Source organism: Oncorhynchus nerka, linkage group LG16, assembly GCF_034236695.1.
Source record: "Oncorhynchus nerka isolate Pitt River linkage group LG16, Oner_Uvic_2.0, whole genome shotgun sequence".
Lineage (NCBI taxonomy): Eukaryota > Metazoa > Chordata > Actinopteri > Salmoniformes > Salmonidae > Oncorhynchus > Oncorhynchus nerka.
Window position 1 is genome coordinate 14,748,032 of NC_088411.1, and position 17,601 is coordinate 14,765,632.

Here is a 17,601-nt window from a genome sequence, read left to right on the forward strand (position 1 = left end):
CTGAGGTGTATGATCCAATGTCCCCACCTGGTGGTCACACCACACAGTTGCATAAATGCAGAGCATATCGGTTACCTTACTTCATATAGCAGGCTATGGCAGACAGACAGGTGGTTCACTGGTGGGAATATAGAACCGTGCCCCGATTGGCTAATATGATCTCCCTCTCCATCCCTATCGATGCATTCTGGTCATTGTATTGATAACCTACTCGCGTATTCCTTCGCATCTAGCGTCTTCCCTTTGGCTGGAGAAATATTAGGCTACATTCATTCAGAGTGTAGCCGTTATCATAGTGAATAATAGGGGAGGAAGGCAGACAACATGACCATCAGAAACGTACGGGATCATGGACAGAGGTTCCGACCGAGGATGGCATGTCTCAAAAAGGTTGGTAGGTTAGCCCAATCAGAGATCGTTATGCTACAGGGTAGATGCAGACATCTAGGCTACAGTGTGTTGCTATATTTAGTCATCAAAATATATATCGACTATTCGTTCTGATGTTTTGTATTATTATCCGGGTTGTCGACCCAGTGCACCTATATGATAATAATACATAATGATAAAAAAAAAAAAATCATAACATGCCATATTCTCCTCCAGCCATTTTTTAAACTCAGCTGTTATGGATTTGTTGCCACATATCATAAAACATAATTCCCAGGAAAGCCTGTCTATATTTACAGTTAACCAGCTAGTCATGTTTAGTTGTTTGACAGGTGTCAATAAGAGTGTGAGAGAGCTAGCCTATGCCGTAAAATGAGACCACCTATCCTCAATGTGCAAAGTGTAAGTACATTACTTCCGTGAACAGCATTTCACAAACTTGTACTGTAGCGTTGGCTTTGACTGACACTGTGTTCTCTCTACCATTGTATTGCTACTCAGTGATGAGGTCACCGAGTGTGTGATCAGTATTATCTAATCTACCATTGTGTGATTAGTATTAGCACCTCCAGCAGCCAGCAGATAATCCAACCCATTTGTACTAACCGTACTGGACAGGACAAACTCTTGATGCATTCCCAGCCGGGACCATGCTTGTTGTGCCAGCTTCTGTTACCAACAGGCTACTAAAACTGGGTTCTCTGTGTAACTTAAAGGGGAACTGCACCCGCTGATTTGGCCTCGTTTTCTGGCTTGCTCCTCAAGAAATGCTGGCGGCCATGACATAAACCAAACATGAGTTGACTTGGGGATGTGGTATGATGTGGGTGTTTCTTGGGTGTGTCCTTGCAACCAGCAAATACAATAAAATTGTATTAGACACATACACATATTTAGTAGATGTTTTATTGCGGGTTTAGCTAAATGCTTGTGTTCCTAGCAGTGGAGTAATATCTAACAATACACAACAATACATAGAAATGTAAAAGTAAAATAATGGAATTAAGAAATATAGATACAGTTGAAGTCGGAAGTTTACATACACTTAGGTTGGAGTCATTAAAACTCTGGTTCATCCTTGGGAGCAATTTCCAAACTCCTGAAGGTACCACGTTCATCTGTACAAACAATAGTACTCAAGTATAAACACCATGGGACTATTAGGGACTATTAAACACCATGGGACTATTAGGGACTATTAAACACCATGGGACTATTAGGGACTATTAAACACCATGGGACTATTAGGGACTATTAGGGACTATTAAACACCATGGGACTATTAGGGACTATTAAACACCATGGGACTATTAGGGACTATTAGGGACTATTAAACACCATGGGACTATTAGGGACTATTAAACACCATGGGACTATTAGGGACTATTAAACACCATGGGACTATTAGGGACTATTAAACACCATGGGACTATTAGGGACTATTAGGGACTATTAAACACCATGGGACTATTAGGGACTATTAAACACCATGGGACTATTAGGGACTATTAAACACCATGGGACTATTAGGGACTATTAAACACCATGGGACTATTAGGGACTATTAAACACCATGGGACTATTAGGGACTATTAAACACCATGGGACTATTATTCTGACATTTCACATTCTTAAAATAAAGTGATGATCCTAACCGACCTAAGACTGGGGATTTTTACTAGAATTAAATGTCAGGAATTGTGAAAAACTGAGTTTAAATGTATTTGGCTAAGGTGTATGTTAACCTCCGACTTCAACTGTATATTAGGTTGAGCAGTGTCGGAGTCCGGAGTACAATTAAGTGATAATTCCCGAGAAGCCGGTGTTTGGAGGATATATTGGCATGGGTGTTTGACCCGAGACGAAGTTGAAGGCCGTCAAAACTTTTTTGGTTACTACCTGATTCCATATGTGTTATTTCATAGTTTTGATGTCTTCACTACTTTTTTACAATGTAGAAAATAGTAAAATAAAGAAAAACCCTTGAATGAGTAGGTGTGTCCAAACTTTTGACTGATACTGAATATATGTATGTATGTATGTATGTGTGTGTGTGTGTGTGTGTGTGTGTGTGTGTGTGTGTGTGTGTGTGTGTGTGTGTGTGTATGTATGTATGTATGTATGCATATATGTGATGGGATATACAGCCATTATGGACAGTATGTGGATAGAATATATTGTATATCTGAAGAATACTTAGGATATAATAGTATATGTGCAGCAATAGTTGAATAGGATGGCCTTGACTAGAATACAGTATACATATGAACTGGGTAAAACAATATGTTAACTATATTGAAGTGACCAGTGTTCCATATCTATGTACATAGGGCAGCAGCCTCTAAGGTGAAGGGTTGAATAGCTGGGTGTTAGCCGGCTAGTAACAGTGAATAAGTTCAGGGCAGGGTACTGGGGGTAGGCTGGCTAGTGATGGCTATTTAATAGTCTGATGGCCTTGTGAGAGAAGCTGTTTTTCTGTCTTGGTCCCAGCTTTGATGCACCTGTACTGACCTCGCCTTCTAGATGATAGCGGGGTGAACAGGCCGTGGCTCGGGTGGCTGAGGTCCTTAATGATCTTCTTGGCCTTCCTGTGACACCGGGTGCTGTAGATGTCCTGGAGGGCAGGCAGTGTGCCCCAGGTGATGTGTTGGGCAGACCGTACCACCCTATGGAGAGCCCTGCGGTGCAGTTGCCGTACCAGGTCGGTGATACAGCCCGACAGGATGCTCCAAATGGTGCATCTGTACAAGTTTGTAAGGATTTTTATTTCTTCACCCTCCTGAGGTTGAAGAGGCACTGATGGGGGCGTGCTCCCTCTGCTGTCAACTGAGGTCCATGATCAGCTCCTTCGTTTTGTTGACGTTGAGGTAGAGGTTATTTTCCTGGCACTACTCCACCAGGGCCCTCACCTCTGTCTTGTCGTTGTTGGTAATCTGGCCTACCATTGTTGTATCGTCTGCAAACCTGATGATTGAGTTGGAGGTGTGTGTGGCCACATGGTCATGGGTGAACAGGGAGTACATGAGGGGGCTGAGCACGCACCCTTGTGGGGTCCCTGTGTTGAGGATTACCGTAGTGGAGGTGTTGTTGCCTACCTTGACCACCTGGGGTGACCCATCAGGAAGTCCAGGACCCAGTTACACAGGGCGGGGTTCAGACCCAGGGCCCCAAGCTTAATGATGATTTTGGAGGGTACTATGGCGTGGAAGGCTGAGCTGTAGTCAATGAACAGCATTCTTACATAGATATTCCTCTTGTCCAGATGGGATAGGGCAGTGTACAATGCAATGGCGATCTGTGGATCTATTGTGGCTGTATGCAAGCTCCACTTTGTCTCTGTACTGACATTTTGCCTGCCTTATGGAGTGAATAACTGGATTGTTTGTATTCGACCATATTCCAAGTCACCATGCCATGGTAAAATGCAGTGGTTCACTCTTTCAGTTTTGCGTGAATCCTGCCATCTATCCACGGTTTTTGGTTTGGATAGGTTTTAATCGTCACAGTGGGAACAACATCCCCTATACACTTCCTGATGAACTCAGTCACCGTGTCAGTGTATAAGTCAATCTTATTCTCTGAAGCTACCCAGAACATATCCCAGTCCGCGTGATCAAAACAATCTTGACGCATGGATTCCGATTGGTCAGCCCAGCGTTGAATAGACCTTAGCATGGGTACATCCTGGTTGAGTTTCTGCCTATGGGAAGGGAGGAGCAGAATGGAGTCATGATCTGATTTGCCAAAGGGAGGGCCTTGTAGCCAGGATATGCGGTTTCCAGTTTGCACAAGGTCCAGTGTAGTTTTAAGAGACATGCCCATCTGTCAGAACCTTTCCCACAACTGTTTCCCTACTCAATCACTACAAACAAACCCCCTGATTAATACAATTAGTGGGGTGGTTAAACTGTGTATTGTTCTGTATTTTGATGTAAGTGGTACAGAATCTGATTCCGCCGACATGTGCTCCCTCCATCAATATACCGGAAGCCGTCATAAGGTGTATCATCCAGTGCGTGAAGCCCTGACCTGCCTTCCTTTTGGGCAATTATGTGTGAAACACATCTCACTGTCCTAGAAATGCCCCAGACATGATGAAAACGAGACGGGATTCCCCCAGGGTGAAATGTCCCTTTAATAGTAATAGTTCTATTTAAAAGTAATAGGATTTTATAGATGTAATTCTATGCATATGGATCTGACCTGTCTCATTATCATAGTATCCTGTTGACTTCCTGTCCCATTGTCATGGTAACCTGTTTTCTTGACAACCCATTGTCTCAGTGACCAGCCTCTGTAGTGGTGAATGTCTGTTGTCTTTATGACCTGTTTTCCTGCTGTCTGCAAGGTGGAGTCTGTGATGCTGGAGATGCAGGATCCAAAGACTGGAGTCAAGTCACAACCCCAGAGACTGGTTATCACTACTATACCTCACGCTATCACAGGTAAACACACACAAAGAAGCAAACAGAAAAAGACTCTCAGATAGTGGCTGCCATAGGTTAGGTAACTCCTACAGACCCCGGGACCTTTTTTCCCCAAGTCTTGAGCTCAAGATTATATCGCCTTGACAACCTCTGGTCGAGAAGGAGAGAGGGGAGGGGGGGGACATAGGGAGACAGGGAGGTAGTGAGAGTACCAGGAAGAGCAGTAAGGAGAGAAAGATGAGAGAGAGATGGCTAAAGAACCTACTGTATACCTACTGAGTTCTAATGATACAACTTCAGCTTTGTCCGTTTCTGATAAAATCATCCTTGATTAGACACTGTAACAGCATGTCGTCTGGGATTGGTAAAACATAGAATAGCGTAGCATAGATTATACAATGGGTGGGCCGGGACTATCTCTTGGAAGAATGAAAATAATGTTTTTCATGAAAATGCTGTATGTCAATCATTATTTGAATATGTTGGTAACCTGTTGTATAAAAATGATAATGGCCACACAGCCGGTGTTTGAAGGATATATTGGCACAGTTTGCCAGTGCTCGACTTCGTCTTGGGCCTAACACGCATGCCAATATATCCTCCAAAAAGTGGCTTCGAGGGCATTCTCACTTTAATAAATAGCTTACTGGAATAATTTCCAGTATCCCTATAGAGAAATTTAGTTGGCAAAATAATAGCTGTCTCCTCCTCTCCTCTCATATTGACTGTCACAGCAGTTGTTTCTCTGAGGCAGGCGTCTGGCATTTATATATCACCCCTCTCTACTGCCTCTTTTGATTTCAGAGTTACTGTAACGATGTGCGCTGAGTGTCCGGAAGCAAGTTCAGGGAGGGAATACATTTAATAAATGAAACAAACACGTAACACCGACAGCGCACTGACCTGAAACAAATACAGACACAATGACAACTGGGGAAGCAGACTGGTGACCTGGAGGCCGGAGAGGGAGCACACGTGACAGTTAAATCAACGAGTCTTGATGTCATACATGTGATGTTATATCTCTACAATAGCTGTTTGTTGTCACCTTCTCCAGGTGAGGACATTGTGGCATGGCTGACCAACTGCTACAGTAGAGAGGCAGAAGGTAAAAGAGCTTTATTCTCAGACACACACAGAGCTGTCTAGTATTATGGTTCCTGCACACCCACCCCTTTTCTCTATTTCTCTTCTTCTTCCCTCTCTCTGTCTGTGTAGAGGCGGGGGCTCTGGGCACCATGTTGGTGGCATTTGGGTACATCTACCCCCTCCAGGATTGTTAAGAATCCCTTTTGGCCCGACAGTCTAGGGGGGATGGTAATGAGACCCGTAACATAACTCATGCAAATTATTATTGTGACAAAGTAGAAGTGTGCACGAAATAACCACGACAACAGAAATCTACCGTCAAACTCTAGGTTTATTTATAAACACACGGTAATGGGGGGAGCAGGAAAAGGGGCTGAGCTGGACCCAAGGAAAGAAACAATAAATATTCAAAAACACCCCTAAGCTAGACTAGCCTACTTTAACAACAGCTAACTAACTAACCAAAAATACAGTGGGTGGTCCGCCCAGTTCTAACTAGTGTATTTAACAAAGTTCACCTACGGGTAGTGTATGCCCATGGGCGACTTGTCTTGGTTTCCCCCTTTTCCCACCAGCAACAAACAAACACCATAACCAAAAACAATACTCACAGGTGATGACAAAGTGCTATGGAGGTGCTTTAAACAAAAGAGAGGTTAAGACACAAAGCGAGAGTGAACCACAGAGACCTACAGACATGGCATTTACAGAGAGATTGCGCTAGAGATTGAGCTTCAGAACAAACAAATGATGGGGTTTTTAAACCATGGGGAAGGAACTGTGATAGGGTAGGAAATAGGAGGAGGTGTGTCTTCTGATTGATGATTGATTGTTGACTGATTGGGGAGTGATGATTTTCACCTGTGAGGGGAGAAGGAGAGAAAAGAAACACACACACAGGATACACACACACACACAGGATAACTGTATCCGTAACAAGGATCATAAGCGACTAGTCATCAAACCAGACGCGTCTCTCTACCGCTTTCAGGTAACAATGACAAGACCTCATGAATCTTAAGCTTAACCATCCCCCTTACGCCTAACTCTATGCCAAACCTCTGTGCTTTTTGTCTTTTCTCAGACACCATACTTCTGGCCAGCCCAGCAGTGGCCTGTAGAGGACACAGACTATGGTGAGATGCACACAGAACAAGACAAAACAGAGTTAAAGTTTTCTTTATTGTTAGGTCATCTACATTGCGGACAAATAAGTTTAAGTCCAAAAAATTACAAAATAAAATGAAAATCATGTTTATTTCACAGCAATATACCTGGCTAAGAGAAACATCCGCAAGAAAGGAATACTGGCGCTGTATGAACAGGTGAGAGACATTCACACGTGCACGCAGGCACACACATCTATCTAATGTGGAAGTGGTAACACACTACTCTGTTGTCTTCAGGTGCAGTATAACAGTCTTCACAAGTGGATGAATCATAAGTGGGACTTCATTGTGATGCAGGCTAAAGAACAGTACAGGTTAGTCTGGCAGAAATAGACTACACTGTCATACATTCATCCACAGACGGACTGTGTACTTGGAAAATTTGACTGTTTTGTGTGCGTATGTGTGCAGGGCGGGGAAGGAGAGGAAAAAGCCGGATCGCGTGGTGTTTGACTGCCAGGAGAGAGCCTACTGGGTGGTACACAGACCTCCGGTGAGACACACACACTAGTGATGTGTGTGTTGACCCATAACCCAATGCCTCCGCGTTTATAACTGCAGGTTTAGGGTCATGAAATATTGTGTGGATTAAGTGCGGGAGGGTGGCGGGCAGGTTGAATAAAGAGAAAACGCTGCTTTAAAATGTAATAAATATATCATTCTTTTGCAATTAATATCTATAGGCTACATTGAGGTTTTTCTTTAATGATTTTTTTTATCTGACTTTAGTGTGTAAGCCTAAGTTTTAAGTCTTATCTGTTGTGCAACAAATACACGCCAGAGTTTAATTCAATAAGAAAAGTGCTTTGAAATGGAGAGCTGAAAATAAAGAGAAGGGAGGGCCCTTCAATATGTTATGTGTGACGATTGTGAGGTGCTGTACAAATTTGACAGTCACAAGATGGGGCACGTCAAGGGAAATGTGGTGTTCAGATGGGTTAAATGGAATAGTAACTGAAATCTGGACGCTGACTGTAGTTCTATAACCTCTAATGTAATATTAACTACTGCAGAATTATGCATTTCTTGCAGTAAAATGATACACCAAATGTAAATTTTGACTCGGGAACAGGAGTGGAGAAATAGGATTTATTTCTTTCAGCATCTTGAGAGAATGTAAGTGCGCGATAGGGACCGTCTGTAAAGGCGCTATCTTTATCAGCGTCATAAAGGTATTTCAACCGCATAAAATATGCATCCAAGCGAAGTCGTTTTAATTCCCTTAAAACCATGATGTTGTTTGGTCCCAAAAAAATGGTTGAGTTATTGCATTTTCTCCTGGGTCCCTTAACGTCTTTGCTATGCAAGAGAAGCAGAGATGAAAGAGAGAACTTTAAAGATCGATTTGAAGTATTAACTCTATCGATGTAGGACATTTTCTGATGAGCAAGGGAATATTTAGTCTTCTAGGGCAACAAGTAATGACAGAAGAAAAGCTGCATGTGTTTAATTACACGCAAGGTCACTATGGGGCGATAACTTGAACCTGCGTTCCATGTAGACAGATATATTATCAGAAACACTATTCCTGTACTGTGACTGCTGACAGGTGAATATATCTCCAGGTGAGATGATGTGTTTCTCTGCAGGGAGGAGCTCTGGCCTTTCACGACTGGACAGACAGGCTACTAACGAAGCATCATGGGTAGTCTCGGGGGGGGGTTGGGTCTACAGTGGTGACCCTATAGACCTTCAGTGTGTGACAGGTTAGTACAGTGGTGAACCTATAGGTCTTCAGTGTGTGACAGGTTAGTACAGTGGTGAACCTATAGGACCTTCAGTGTGTGAACCTATAGGACCTTCAGTGTGTGACAGGTTAGTACAGTGGTGAACCTATAGGTCTTCAGTGTGTGACAGGTTAGTACAGTGGTGAACCTATAGGACCTTCAGTGTGTGAACCTATAGGACCTTCAGTGTGTGACAGGTTAGTACAGTGGTGAACCTATAGGTCTTCAGTGTGTGACAGGTTAGTACAGTGGTGAACCTATAGGACCTTCAGTGTGTGAACCTATAGGACCTTCAGTGTGTGACAGGTTAGTACAGTGGTGAACCTATAGGTCTTCAGTGTGACAGGTTAGTACAGTGGTGAACCTATAGGTCTTCAGTGTGTGACAGGTTAGTACAGTGGTGAACCTATAGGTCTTCAGTGTGTGACAGGTTAGTACAGTGGTGAACCTATAGGACCTTCAGTGTGTGAACCTATAGGACCTTCAGTGTGTGACAGGTTAGTACAGTGGTGAACCTATAGGTCTTCAGTCTTACAGTGGTGAACCCATAGTGTGACAGGGTACAGTGGTGAACCTATAGGCCTTCAGTGTGTGACAGGTTAGTACAGTGGTGAACCTATAGGTCTTCAGTGTGTGACAGGTTAGTACAGTGGTGAACCTATAGGACCTTCAGTGTGTGAACCTATAGGACCTTCAGTGTGTGACAGGTTAGTACAGTGGTGAACCTATAGGACCTTCAGTGTACAGTGGTGAACCTATAGGCCTTCAGTGTGTGACAGGTTAGTACAGTGGTGAACCTATAGGCCTTCAGTGTGTGACAGGTTAGTACAGTGGTGAACCTATAGGACCTTCAGTGTGTGACAGAACCTATAGGTCTATAGTGGTGAACCTATAGACCTTCAGTGTTTGACACGTTAGTACAGCGGTGAACCTATAGGACCTTCAGTGTGTGAACCTATAGGTCTTCAGTGTGTGACAGGTTAGTACAGTGGTGAACCTATAGGACCTTCAGTGTGTGACAGGTTAGTACAGTGGTGAACCTATAGGTCTTCAGTGTGTGACAGGTTAGTACAGTGGTGAATCTATAGGTCTTCAGTGTGTGACAGGTTAGTACAGTGGTGAACCTATAGGCCTTCAGTGTGTGACAGGTTAGTACAGTGGTGAACCTATAGGACCTTCAGTGTGTGACAGGTTAGTACAGTGGTGAACCTATAGGACCTTCAGTGTGTGACAGGTTAGTACAGTGGTGAACCTATAGGCCTTCAGTGTGTGACAGGTTAGTACAGTGGTGAACCTATAGGCCTTCAGTGTGTGACAGGTTAGTACAGTGGTGAACCTATGGGTCTTCAGTGTGACAGGTTAGTACAGTGGTGAACCTATAGGCCTTCAGTGTGTGACAGGTTAGTACAGTGGTGAACCTATGGGTCTTCAGTGTGACAGGTTAGCACAGTGGTGAACCTATAGGACCTTCAGTGTGTGACAGGTTAGTACAGTGGTGAACCTATGGGTCTTCAGTGTGACAGGTTAGCACAGTGGTGAACCTATAGGACCTTCAGTGTGTGAACCTATAGGTCTTCAGTGTGTGACAGGTTAGTACAGTGGTGAACCTATAGGCCTTCAGTGTGTGAACCTATAGGTCTTCAGTGTGTGACAGGTTAGTACAGTGGTGAACCTATAGGACCTTCAGTGTGTGACAGGTTAGTACAGTGGTGAACCTATAGGACCTTCAGTGTGTGACAGGTTAGTACAGTGGTGAACCTATAGGTCTTCAGTGTGTGACAGGTTAGTACAGTGGTGAACCTATAGGACCTTCAGTGTGTGAACCTATAGGACCTTCAGTGTGTGACAGGTTAGTACAGTGGTGAACCTATAGGTCTTCAGTGTGTGACAGGTTAGTACAGTGGTGAACCTATAGGACCTTCAGTGTGTGAACCTATAGGACCTTCAGTGTGTGACAGGTTAGTACAGTGGTGAACCTATAGGTCTTCAGTGTGACAGGTTAGTACAGTGGTGAACCTATAGGTCTTCAGTGTGTGACAGGTTAGTACAGTGGTGAACCTATAGGTCTTCAGTGTGTGACAGGTTAGTACAGTGGTGAACCTATAGGACCTTCAGTGTGTGAACCTATAGGACCTTCAGTGTGTGACAGGTTAGTACAGTGGTGAACCTATAGGTCTTCAGTGTGACAGGTTAGTACAGTGGTGAACCTATAGGCCTTCAGTGTGTGACAGGTTAGTACAGTGGTGAACCTATAGGTCTTCAGTGTGTGACAGGTTAGTACAGTGGTGAACCTATAGGACCTTCAGTGTGTGAACCTATAGGACCTTCAGTGTGTGACAGGTTAGTACAGTGGTGAACCTATAGGTCTTCAGTGTGACAGGTTAGTACAGTGGTGAACCTATAGGCCTTCAGTGTGTGACAGGTTAGTACAGTGGTGAACCTATAGGACCTTCAGTGTGTGACAGGTCTATAGTGGTGAACCTATAGACCTTCAGTGTTTGACACGTTAGTACAGCGGTGAACCTATAGGACCTTCAGTGTGTGAACCTATAGGTCTTCAGTGTGTGACAGGTTAGTACAGTGGTGAACCTATAGGACCTTCAGTGTGTGACAGGTTAGTACAGTGGTGAACCTATAGGTCTTCAGTGTGTGACAGGTTAGTACAGTGGTGAATCTATAGGTCTTCAGTGTGTGACAGGTTAGTACAGTGGTGAACCTATAGGCCTTCAGTGTGTGACAGGTTAGTACAGTGGTGAACCTATAGGACCTTCAGTGTGTGACAGGTTAGTACAGTGGTGAACCTATAGGACCTTCAGTGTGTGACAGGTTAGTACAGTGGTGAACCTATAGGCCTTCAGTGTGTGACAGGTTAGTACAGTGGTGAACCTATAGACCTTCAGTGTGTGACAGGTTAGTACAGTGGTGAACCTATGGGTCTTCAGTGTGTGACAGGTTAGTACAGTGGTGAACCTATAGGCCTTCAGTGTGTGACAGGTTAGTACAGTGGTGAACCTATGGGTCTTCAGTGTGACAGGTTAGCACAGTGGTGAACCTATAGGACCTTCAGTGTGTGACAGGTTAGTACAGTGGTGAACCTATGGGTCTTCAGTGTGACAGGTTAGCACAGTGGTGAACCTATAGGACCTTCAGTGTGTGAACCTATAGGTCTTCAGTGTGTGACAGGTTAGTACAGTGGTGAACCTATAGGCCTTCAGTGTGTGAACCTATAGGTCTTCAGTGTGTGACAGGTTAGTACAGTGGTGAACCTATAGGACCTTCAGTGTGTGACAGGTTAGTACAGTGGTGAACCTATAGGACCTTCAGTGTGTGACAGGTTAGTACAGTGGTGAACCTATAGGACCTTCAGTGTGTGACAGGTTAGTACAGTGGTGAACCTATAGACCTTCAGTGTGTGACAGGTTAGTACAGCGGTGAACCTATAGGACCTTCAGTGTGTGAACCTATAGGTCTTCAGTGTGTGACAGGTTAGTACAGTGGTGAACCTATAGGTCTTCAGTGTGTGACAGGTTAGTACAGTGGTGAATCTATAGGTCTTCAGTGTGTGACAGGTTAGTACAGTGGTGAACCTATAGGCCTTCAGTGTGTGAACCTATAGGTCTTCAGTGTGTGACAGGTTAGTACAGTGGTGAACCTATAGGACCTTCAGTGTGTGACAGGTTAGTACAGTGGTGAACCTATAGGACCTTCAGTGTGTGACAGGTTAGTACAGTGGTGAACCTATAGGACCTTCAGTGTGTGACAGGTTAGTACAGTGGTGAACCTATAGGATTTCAGTGTGTGACAGGTTAGTACAGTGGTGAACCTATAGGCCTTCAGTGTGTGACAGGTTAGTACAGTGGTGAACCTATAGGTCTTCAGTGTGTGACAGGTTAGTACAGTGGTGAACCTATAGGCCTTCAGTGTGTGACAGGTTAGTACAGTGGTGAACCTATAGGTCTTCAGTGTGTGACAGGTTAGTACAGTGGTGAACCTATAGGACCTTCAGTGTGTGAACCTATAGACCTTCAGTGTGTGACAGGTTAGTACAGTGGTGAACCTATAGATCTTCAGTGTGTGACAGGTTAGTACAGTGGTGAACCTATGGGTCTTCAGTGTGTGACAGGTTAGTACAGTGGTGAACCTATAGGCCTTCAGTGTGTGACAGGTTAGTACAGTGGTGAACCTATGGGTCTTCAGTGTGACAGGTTAGCACAGTGGTGAACCTATAGGACCTTCAGTGTGTGACAGGTTAGTACAGTGGTGAACCTATGGGTCTTCAGTGTGACAGGTTAGCACAGTGGTGAACCTATAGGACCTTCAGTGTGTGAACCTATAGGTCTTCAGTGTGTGACAGGTTAGTACAGTGGTGAACCTATAGGCCTTCAGTGTGTGAACCTATAGGTCTTCAGTGTGTGACAGGTTAGTACAGTGGTGAACCTATAGGACCTTCAGTGTGTGACAGGTTAGTACAGTGGTGAACCTATAGGACCTTCAGTGTGTGACAGGTTAGTACAGTGGTGAACCTATAGGACCTTCAGTGTGTGACAGGTTAGTACAGTGGTGAACCTATAGGTCTTCAGTGTGACAGGTTAGTACAGTGGTGAACCTATAGGCCTTCAGTGTGTGACAGGTTAGTACAGTGGTGAACCTATAGGACCTTCAGTGTGTGACAGGTTAGTACAGTGGTGAACCTATAGACCTTCAGTGTGTGACAGGTTAGTACAGCGGTGAACCTATAGGACCTTCAGTGTGTGAACCTATAGGTCTTCAGTGTGTGACAGGTTAGTACAGTGGTGAACCTATAGGACCTTCAGTGTGTGACAGGTTAGTACAGTGGTGAACCTATAGGTCTTCAGTGTGTGACAGGTTAGTACAGTGGTGAATCTATAGGTCTTCAGTGTGTGACAGGTTAGTACAGTGGTGAACCTATAGGCCTTCAGTGTGTGAACCTATAGGTCTTCAGTGTGTGACAGGTTAGTACAGTGGTGAACCTATAGGACCTTCAGTGTGTGACAGGTTAGTACAGTGGTGAACCTATAGGCCTTCAGTGTGTGAACCTATAGGTCTTCAGTGTGTGACAGGTTAGTACAGTGGTGAACCTATAGGACCTTCAGTGTGTGAACCTATAGGACCTTCAGTGTGTGACAGGTTAGTACAGTGGTGAACCTATAGGTCTTCAGTGTGTGACAGGTTAGTACAGTGGTGAACCTATAGGACCTTCAGTGTGTGAACCTATAGGACCTTCAGTGTGTGACAGGTTAGTACAGTGGTGAACCTATAGGTCTTCAGTGTGACAGGTTAGTACAGTGGTGAACCTATAGGTCTTCAGTGTGTGACAGGTTAGTACAGTGGTGAACCTATAGGTCTTCAGTGTGTGACAGGTTAGTACAGTGGTGAACCTATAGGACCTTCAGTGTGTGAACCTATAGGACCTTCAGTGTGTGACAGGTTAGTACAGTGGTGAACCTATAGGTCTTCAGTGTGACAGGTTAGTACAGTGGTGAACCTATAGGCCTTCAGTGTGTGACAGGTTAGTACAGTGGTGAACCTATAGGTCTTCAGTGTGTGACAGGTTAGTACAGTGGTGAACCTATAGGACCTTCAGTGTGTGAACCTATAGGACCTTCAGTGTGTGACAGGTTAGTACAGTGGTGAACCTATAGGCCTTCAGTGTGACAGGTTAGTACAGTGGTGAACCTATAGGCCTTCAGTGTGTGACAGGTTAGTACAGTGGTGAACCTATAGGACCTTCAGTGTGTGACAGGTCTATAGTGGTGAACCTATAGACCTTCAGTGTTTGACACGTTAGTACAGCGGTGAACCTATAGGACCTTCAGTGTGTGAACCTATAGGTCTTCAGTGTGTGACAGGTTAGTACAGTGGTGAACCTATAGGACCTTCAGTGTGTGACAGGTTAGTACAGTGGTGAACCTATAGGTCTTCAGTGTGTGACAGGTTAGTACAGTGGTGAATCTATAGGTCTTCAGTGTGTGACAGGTTAGTACAGTGGTGAACCTATAGGCCTTCAGTGTGTGACAGGTTAGTACAGTGGTGAACCTATAGGACCTTCAGTGTGTGACAGGTTAGTACAGTGGTGAACCTATAGGACCTTCAGTGTGTGACAGGTTAGTACAGTGGTGAACCTATAGGCCTTCAGTGTGTGACAGGTTAGTACAGTGGTGAACCTATAGACCTTCAGTGTGTGACAGGTTAGTACAGTGGTGAACCTATGGGTCTTCAGTGTGTGACAGGTTAGTACAGTGGTGAACCTATAGGCCTTCAGTGTGTGACAGGTTAGTACAGTGGTGAACCTATGGGTCTTCAGTGTGACAGGTTAGCACAGTGGTGAACCTATAGGACCTTCAGTGTGTGACAGGTTAGTACAGTGGTGAACCTATGGGTCTTCAGTGTGACAGGTTAGCACAGTGGTGAACCTATAGGACCTTCAGTGTGTGAACCTATAGGTCTTCAGTGTGTGACAGGTTAGTACAGTGGTGAACCTATAGGCCTTCAGTGTGTGAACCTATAGGTCTTCAGTGTGTGACAGGTTAGTACAGTGGTGAACCTATAGGACCTTCAGTGTGTGACAGGTTAGTACAGTGGTGAACCTATAGGACCTTCAGTGTGTGACAGGTTAGTACAGTGGTGAACCTATAGGTCTTCAGTGTGTGACAGGTTAGTACAGTGGTGAACCTATAGGACCTTCAGTGTGTGAACCTATAGGACCTTCAGTGTGTGACAGGTTAGTACAGTGGTGAACCTATAGGTCTTCAGTGTGTGACAGGTTAGTACAGTGGTGAACCTATAGGACCTTCAGTGTGTGAACCTATAGGACCTTCAGTGTGTGACAGGTTAGTACAGTGGTGAACCTATAGGTCTTCAGTGTGTGACAGGTTAGTACAGTGGTGAACCTATAGGTCTTCAGTGTGACAGGTTAGTACAGTGGTGAACCTATAGGTCTTCAGTGTGTGACAGGTTAGTACAGTGGTGAACCTATAGGTCTTCAGTGTGTGACAGGTTAGTACAGTGGTGAACCTATAGGACCTTCAGTGTGTGAACCTATAGGACCTTCAGTGTGTGACAGGTTAGTACAGTGGTGAACCTATAGGTCTTCAGTGTGACAGGTTAGTACAGTGGTGAACCTATAGGCCTTCAGTGTGTGACAGGTTAGTACAGTGGTGAACCTATAGGTCTTCAGTGTGTGACAGGTTAGTACAGTGGTGAACCTATAGGACCTTCAGTGTGTGAACCTATAGGACCTTCAGTGTGTGACAGGTTAGTACAGTGGTGAACCTATAGGTCTTCAGTGTGACAGGTTAGTACAGTGGTGAACCTATAGGCCTTCAGTGTGTGACAGGTTAGTACAGTGGTGAACCTATAGGACCTTCAGTGTGTGACAGGTCTATAGTGGTGAACCTATAGACCTTCAGTGTTTGACACGTTAGTACAGCGGTGAACCTATAGGACCTTCAGTGTGTGAACCTATAGGTCTTCAGTGTGTGACAGGTTAGTACAGTGGTGAACCTATAGGACCTTCAGTGTGTGACAGGTTAGTACAGTGGTGAACCTATAGGTCTTCAGTGTGTGACAGGTTAGTACAGTGGTGAATCTATAGGTCTTCAGTGTGTGACAGGTTAGTACAGTGGTGAACCTATAGGCCTTCAGTGTGTGACAGGTTAGTACAGTGGTGAACCTATAGGACCTTCAGTGTGTGACAGGTTAGTACAGTGGTGAACCTATAGGACCTTCAGTGTGTGACAGGTTAGTACAGTGGTGAACCTATAGGCCTTCAGTGTGTGACAGGTTAGTACAGTGGTGAACCTATAGACCTTCAGTGTGTGACAGGTTAGTACAGTGGTGAACCTATGGGTCTTCAGTGTGTGACAGGTTAGTACAGTGGTGAACCTATAGGCCTTCAGTGTGTGACAGGTTAGTACAGTGGTGAACCTATGGGTCTTCAGTGTGACAGGTTAGCACAGTGGTGAACCTATAGGACCTTCAGTGTGTGACAGGTTAGTACAGTGGTGAACCTATGGGTCTTCAGTGTGACAGGTTAGCACAGTGGTGAACCTATAGGACCTTCAGTGTGTGAACCTATAGGTCTTCAGTGTGTGACAGGTTAGTACAGTGGTGAACCTATAGGCCTTCAGTGTGTGAACCTATAGGTCTTCAGTGTGTGACAGGTTAGTACAGTGGTGAACCTATAGGACCTTCAGTGTGTGACAGGTTAGTACAGTGGTGAACCTATAGGACCTTCAGTGTGTGACAGGTTAGTACAGTGGTGAACCTATAGGACCTTCAGTGTGTGACAGGTTAGTACAGTGGTGAACCTATAGACCTTCAGTGTGTGACAGGTTAGTACAGCGGTGAACCTATAGGACCTTCAGTGTGTGAACCTATAGGTCTTCAGTGTGTGACAGGTTAGTACAGTGGTGAACCTATAGGTCTTCAGTGTGTGACAGGTTAGTACAGTGGTGAATCTATAGGTCTTCAGTGTGTGACAGGTTAGTACAGTGGTGAACCTATAGGCCTTCAGTGTGTGAACCTATAGGTCTTCAGTGTGTGACAGGTTAGTACAGTGGTGAACCTATAGGACCTTCAGTGTGTGACAGGTTAGTACAGTGGTGAACCTATGGGTCTTCAGTGTGACAGGTTAGCACAGTGGTGAACCTATAGGACCTTCAGTGTGTGACAGGTTAGTACAGTGGTGAACCTATGGGTCTTCAGTGTGACAGGTTAGCACAGTGGTGAACCTAGGACCTTCAGTGTGTGAACCTTAGGTCTTCAGTGTGACAGGTT

General features: G+C 44.7%; 1 pseudogene; it reads left to right on the forward strand.

The window, feature by feature from the left end:
* Positions 1 to 12: 12 nt before the first annotated feature.
* The window catches only part of LOC115144101 (regulator of G-protein signaling 9-like), a 32,929-nt pseudogene continuing 15,340 nt past the window's right edge, over positions 13 to 17,601 (forward strand).